The sequence below is a fragment of the Tupaia chinensis genome, unplaced genomic scaffold (assembly GCF_000334495.1).
Source record: "Tupaia chinensis unplaced genomic scaffold, TupChi_1.0 Scaffold149104_1, whole genome shotgun sequence".
In the NCBI taxonomy this organism is placed as follows: domain Eukaryota; kingdom Metazoa; phylum Chordata; class Mammalia; order Scandentia; family Tupaiidae; genus Tupaia; species Tupaia belangeri.
Window position 1 is genome coordinate 141,805 of NW_006208950.1, and position 7,910 is coordinate 149,714.

Consider the following 7,910-nt stretch of genomic DNA (forward strand, 5'->3'; position numbering starts at 1 on the left):
AAAAGTTGCAGGAGGAAAAAAAAGAAAAGGACAGTAAAACTATTCATACCATTTAAAAAAAATGCATATTTGATGACTGCAGAGAGCTGTATGGGCCCAGCTGGGTTCTACTCTATAGTATGCTCTTTCTACTCACTGGGGTTTATGCCTAAAGTCAGACTTGAGTTCATGTATAGGTATGTGTCAGCTGTGATAACAATTGGATATATTTAGACTAATTAAGTTCACTGGCAGATCATTTGAATGGGGAGGGGGGAGGCATGGAGGGCAACCGTGGATGCCAGGGACAATGTGGGAAGAGGATGGGTCATAGCAGAGAGAGGGGGATGGGGAATCAAGGATGGCAAAACAAAAGGCAAGGTATGCAGGACATAAGAATTGGGAAATTATTTGCTGAGAACATGTATGTTGATGTGCTTGATTGAGCCAATGCACAGTGTATTTTGGATGGAAAATTCATTTGTGTGTTGTGATGGGAAAAAAATTATAATAATAAAAAACTAACTTCTCAAAAAAAATTCATGGGAGTGATTTCCTATGAAATAAAGTAAGGGGCTCCAATAAAAAGTCTTCAAGAATCTGGGTAATTAGTGATACGCAATTATTCTTATTCTGTATTCTTTTCATAAATTGTTGAATATATACACAGTATTTAATAAAGAGTAAAATCTCCAAAAGGTAAAATAAGTTTTTCTTGAGTCATAACAATTATGCTTACATAAAATTATCTTTCTTCATCTTTCATATCCTCTGAAGAGATGTGGGAAGTTAATCATTTAAAAAAATGATCGATTCTCTACTGTGTATTAATTATAGAAAGGTGGAAAAAAAATCCCATCTCCCTGCCTTGAAAGGGTATACATTCTAGTGGGAAAGAATACTTCCTTCCTTTTAGATTGTGTTTAAATTTGCTCTCTTCTAAAATTCTTCTAAGGTGCTTGGCCTCAAGGTGGAGGGATGTGGACTCTGAGTGAAAGTGGTAGTGGATTTGGAAAGGACAGACAGACAGACGCGTAGAGAAAAGCGGGCATTGGGCAGACCAGGTGTCTCTGATGTTCGTCATGGCTCTGAGCCATTGTCAGGTTTTTTTCTTTTATAGGGTATGGGGAAGGGAGAAGCTGAAGGTAAAAGCAGGTGTTTTCTATTGTTGACTGCAGCTGTGGTTTTAAACAAACCTACCCTGGCCTTCTCCGGATGACACACAACTTCCTTTAATTTACACTGCCCTGTAGCACAAAAAACAGATCGTCTCTGTTAGAGCTTTTACTTGCCATGAAACATCAGCACGAAGACCATAACTATTTTCAAAGGTTGCTAGTGCTTTGTCCAGATATGGCTGCTCCCTACACTAAGGTGGAACTTAACTCATTTATTTTCAGACTTTACTTTCTTTCTAATATAAGAATTTAAAACTAAATTTCCTTCAAGCAGTGCTTTGGCTGTATCCCACAAAATCCCCATTTACTTTTATTAACATTCAGTTTAAAATTAAAAAAAAGGTTTCTTTTATGACTAATGGATTATTTTAAAAATATGTTGATTTCCATATATCTTGTTTTTTCCTTGATATATTATTGTTGAATTCTAATTTAATACCATGGTAGTCAGAGAATATACTTACTATATAATTCCTTTTACTTTTATTGAAAGTTGTTTGATAGCCCAACATAAAGTCTATCTTATGTATAAAGCATACTTTAAAAAAAAGTATATTCTTCATTTTTAGTGTAGTGCTTTATAAATACCAATTTGGCTGAGGTGATTTATTTGTTATTCAGGCCTCTATATTTCTACTGACAGTTTTGCTCTAATTATACTATTTCTGTGGGCAGAGAGGTCATTTCTCTATGATTGTGGAAGTGCATATTGATTTCCTTAAATCTGAGAAGAAATAACACAATAAAACAAACATTGCAGGTGAGAATATGGCATCCCAGAGATGTTAAGCCACTTGTTGATGGCTACATACCTAACTAGAAGAGCCAGCTTTTAAACAGGTCTTATTTTTTTATTTATGTATAAAGCACCATATCTCTTATCTGTCTTATATATCTCACAGTGTACAAACACTTATTAAACTGCTATGTTACCAAAATATGGTAGTTAAGGAGTTTAGTTCAAATTTGTCCCTGTTACTTACCAAAAAAGACAGATCAGTCCATATTTAATTCCAGTTTATGGGACCAGCAGATTGTGTAGCACTTATGTTGCTGGACTCCCATATGGCCAACCATGGTTTGAGTCCTAGACTCACTGACTTAAAACTCATGCCCAGTATGTGCATGTATGACTAAGATCCCAGGTGGAGAATGGGGGAGGTTACCATCTGTCTGTCTGTCTGTCTCTCTGGTGAGTGCATGCACCCTAAGGCATTGTTACAAAAACAATACCAGTTTATTTCCTCAAACACATTTTGTTAACTTTTTGAAGACCTCTTACAGATGGCACAAAAGTAGCTGTATATATAATTGTATATATATTATGTATATATGTACTATATATAATATATACATATATGTGTACTATATATAATATATACTATTATTATTACATATATGCATATATAAATAATGAGTATATATATATACTGTAATATACATATATATTATATGTGTGTATATGTACACACACACATATGTATTACATAGCAGCCATTTACTAACTACATGCTGAATGAATGTGTTTGGGGTGACTCAGTATAGGAGTCTAAAACAAGGATAAAAACAGAAGCTTTTTTAGGCTTCAAAGTTTGTTTTAACCACTAAGTTAATGGGACAAGAGGGTATGAATGTCTCTATGGCCGACTCCTAGAGGAGTCTAATTGGGATGCAATGCCCCTGGTGTCTCATTAGCAAGTCTCAAGGCACTTTTGTTGAAAATGAAAGTGCTGACTTCCAAAGCAGAGGTACCCAAGCCTGGTGATGGTTTTGGCTGGGATGTTCTCCCATGAGCTTCCCCAAACCTCCTGTGCTTAAAAGTTCACAGAAACCCTCCGGTTCTCTGGCCAGACTGCTTGACTTTGGGTGCTTGTTTGAGGAGGGTGGAGCTCACGAAGGTCAGTTCTTGTGTAGGCTTGGTCTTTTGGGGACCTTGTTTAGAATAAACATGAGCCAACCAAGGACACTTACAGAAAACTTGTCTCCATTTGTTTTGTTCTACATCTGTTCTGTTCCTATTGCCCAGGTGGAAGTCCCACTTCACATTACCTGAGTGTTCTTGTCTTCAATAAATCAAGTGTGAGTTTTACAATTACGCTGATTTTTTTCAGATGGCACCACTGGCATGCTTAGCCTTAGCAATTTCCTCTTTAGGCAATGAGGTGCTCCCACTTTTCTGGTCAAGAGTGCTGTTTGGTGACCAAAGTCCTGTACACTGGGTTATATTTCTTGTTCTAACCCGTCACTGATATGTGAACTTGGTCCAGTTACTCATTTGCTTTAATCCTCACTTTCCTCATCTGAAGAATAGCAACTATCTAGTAGCTTCCTCAGAGTGATATTGAGTAGATTAAGTACACAGATACTTAAAATGTTTTACATGAGGCTTGGGATACAGCAAGTGTCCAAATAGTGCAAGCACATGCTATACTGCTATGGTTACTGTTCCTTCCACTTGGGAAGGAAAGTTCAGGGAATGATTTCACATGAATTTTGTTATTTTTAAACGTATGTATTTCTTCCACGATCAAGAAAGAAATAGAAAAAAAGTACTCCCAATAGGATCTTCATGCTGTAATCCACCTTACTTTCACCCAATCCCTTATCACAAATATATGCACACCTGGCATATCCAGGGAGGTCTCTGAACATGAACTTGGAACATTCCTTTATGGGTCGGTCTTTCAGATTGTTATCTTACTGCTAAGCCTTTCCCCCTCCCCCCACTTTATTATTTAGCGAATGTAATAGAGGAATGACTGGACCACAGGGACTGCTGAAGGGACAGGACACGTGGTTAGAGTGGGAGGTCAGAGTTTACAGACCAGACTGAGCCTTTCCCCTGGGCTGCTCTGGGGTGCAATCCCTCACACCACAGTCACTTTTTGGAAATGAGAGCAATCCTAGAGCTTATTTTTTACTGAGGTAGTCTTAGAACAATTTTGTTAAAGCCCAGACCTACATGGCAAGGTGTTTTTTTATTTTTATAAATGGGTCTTTTGAATACTTGAAGCTTAAAAGAGTCTGTATAAAACTGTTTACAGTCTTACTATTTTAAGGTAGAAATGTTTGTAAATTTCACGACAAAGGTCCTTTCTTTTTCAAGACAGAATGCATCTGAAAACTGATGAGAGGTCAAATTCAGTGTAATGTAAACCTTAGTCCTCTACTGATTCTCGGGCAAACCAGTGAAGGGAATTAGTAAGGTATACAACTACTTATTTGCTTTCTAGTTATTCTTAAATTCATCAAATACTGATTCATTATTAAATGAATAAATATCGGTGAAATTAAGGTTTTGGGTATATTTCTACTTTTCAGGTTAGAATCATAGCAGTTCACACCTTGTCTTTTGTATACGGGAGTACCAAGGAGAAAGAAGGAGTTGTATGAGGTCACCCAGTTGCATATGACAGAATTGGGACTAACATCTAGGTCTTTTGGCACCCAGATCAATGCCCTTTTCAGACCATCATTTTGCCTCCTTTTGGCAAGTCAGTCTAATCTTATCTCTCTGACATTTTTTTTTTCCAGTAGTTTGAGACTGGAAAAAGTAAAAGGATATTGTAAATGGGCATTTGTTCTGGAATGAGGTTTGGTTTCAATTCTTGATTGCTACTTGCTATCCTGAGCAAGTCACTTAAACACTAAATTTAAAAAAACCCAATTTTTTTACAATTAAAAAATATAGAAAGATAATATTACATATATTTATTGTGTACAACCTGGTATTTCAAAGTATACACCATGGAATGGTTAAATTTAAATAATTAACAAATGCATTACCTCATATAGTTATAATTTTGGGGGTGAGAGCACTTAATATCTATTCTTTGTAATTTTTAAGGACATAATATACTGTCATTAATTTTAGTCACCTTCTTGTACAATAGATCTGTCAATTTTATTCCTCCATCCTGAGCCACTCCACCCTCTCCACCTTCTGGTTACCACCGTTCTACTCTATATTTCTATACAGTCAAGTGTTTTAGATTCCACATGAATGAGAGCGTATGGTATTTGTCATTCTGTGCCTCGCTTATTTACTTAATGATTCCAGGTTCATCTGTGTTGTCACAAATGACAGGATATCCCTTTTTATAGGTGAATGGTATTCCATTGTGTATTTATACCACATTTTCTTATTTATTCATCTGTTGATGAATACTTAAGTTGCTTCCATATTTTGACTATTGTGAATAGTGCTGCAGTAAACATGGGAGTGCACATTTCTCTTTGACATACTTATTTAATCTCCTTTGTATACATATCCAGGAGTGGTATTGTTGGATCATATGATAGTTCTGTTTTTACTTTTTTTTGAGGAACCTCCATACTGTCTTTCTTGATGACTGTATTAATTCACATTCCTACCAACAGTCTGTAAGGGTTCCCTTTTTTCACATCTTTGTCAACATTTTTTATTGTTCATCTTAAAAATCAAACCTAAACAAAAACCTGTTGACCATTCATATATCCTCTGCAGAGAAATGTCTGTTCATGTTCTACAACATGACTTTTTATTTTTAATAGAGAGAGTTTTGCTACAGAATGTGCACGCTCACTGGAGAGACAGATATAGAGAGACTAAAAGTGAGAAACTGGAACTTAAATTGCAGTTGACTAGTGAGAGTCCAGTGGCTAACCGTTACGCCACCTACTGGCTCCCAATATGACCTATTTTTAAATTGGCTTAGTTTGCTTTTGGATTGTTTAGGTTCCTTATGTATTTCGGATATTAGCCCTTTGTCAGATAGTTTTCAAATATTTTCTCCTATTCTGCAAGCTGTCTTTTTATTCTGTTGATTATTTCCCTTTTTTGTACAGAATCAATCAATGTAGCTTTTTTTCCTTTCTTTCTTTCTTGACAGGATTTTTCTGTTTTGATCCTTCTGCCTCAGTTTCTCAAGTAGCTGGGACCAGAGGCTAGTGCCATCATACTTGCTCTTTCAGACAGAGTCTTAGTATGTTTCCCAGGCTATGCTTGAGCTTGTGATCTTCCTGCTTCAGCCTCTTCAAGTTTCTGGGATTATAGGCACATGTCATTGCGCCTGGCCTTTAGATTGGCTGAGAATTGAACCTAGGCCCCCCACATGACCAGTGGAAGCTGTAAAGGACAGCATTTTAGAAGCATCTGCTATCATGACTGGGCCTGTGTGTAAGATTTTTAGTTTACTAGAATATTAATATTAGTCTATTTTTGTTTTCGTTGTCTATTGTTTGAGGTCTTATTCAAAATACCTGAACTGGCTTTTTCTTGTTCCTTTAGGTATAATTTTATGTTATTTTTTTAAAAAAATTCTCTACCTTTTGATGTAGGCATTTATTGCTATAAACTTAATTCATGGAATGCTTTTGTTGTTTCAAAGGTTTTGGTATATTATTTTCATATGTCTGAAGAAATTTTAAAATGTTCCTATTAATAAAAATAAAGGCATGGAAAGCAACTGTAGATACCAGAGATAGTGTGGGAGGAGGGTGGGAGACGGCAGAGGGTGAGAAGTAGGAAATCAAGGGTAGGGGGAAGAAAAGCAAAATATATAAGAGACAACAAATGAACAAAGGAACTCTCATATTGTATGCTGTGATGATATGCAGTGAATGAATGTACAATAAATAAATTTAAAATAAAAAAATCCCTATTAATTTTTTCCATGAAATTGTTGAGGAGGTTGTTGTTTAATTTCCAAGTAATTTGTAAAGTTCTTTTTTTTTTTTGGAGAGATTTTCACTGTAGGGCGCGTGCGCTCGCCAGACAGACAGAGAGAGACAGAGAGACAGAAAGCGAGAAATCACCCCCCAGGGGGGATGGTCACGCCACAATCCCTTCTCCTCCATTCTCCTCTCGGGATCTTGGGCACGCACACACACGTGTCCGGCATGAGTTTTAAGCCACCGAAAGGGTCCGGGACACGAACCGCGGTCGACTACGTGTGAATCCAGCGACATAGCCATTACGCTAACTGCTGGTTCCCAGTAATTTGTAAAGTTTTTGAAGTTCCTTCTGTTACTTTATTCTGGCTTTGTATCATCGTGGTCATAAAAATATTTGATACAATTTCAGTCTTAGACTTTCAAAGATTGTTTTGTGCCTAACATGATATATCCTGGAGAATGTTCCGTGTGCAATTGAGAATGTTTTTACTAGAGCTGTAGAATGGAATGTTCCGTAAATGTCTGTTAGATATATTTGGTCTGGAGTATAGTTTAAATCTGATGTGTCTTTGTAGATTTTCTGCCCCATCTTCCCTTGGCTAAAAGTGGGGTATTGAAATCCCCTACTATCTTTCTTCTTATTATTTTTAATTGCCAGCAGGTGTGTGTTCTCACCAGCGAGAGCAGACACACACACACACACACACACATACACACACACACACACACAGACAGAGAGACAGACAGAGAGAGACAGAGAGAGAGAGAGATTGGGGTGTGGTCATACTGTAATCCTTTCTCCTCCATTTCTCCATCCTGTTGGGATTTTGGGCACATACTCATATATGCTCACAGTGTTTTTCAAGCTGTCATTGCTGGAATTTGAATTGCAGTCAGCCATGTGGGATCAACTCCCTTAACCACCAGGGGCCTGGCTCTCCTCCTATTATTGTATGGTAATTTACTTCTCCCTTTAGATTCATTAATATTTGCTTCATATTTAGGTGCTCAAATGTGGGTGTGTACATATAGATATATATATATATATATATATGTAGGGACAGAACTTTATATATTCTGTATATTCACTCTTTATCA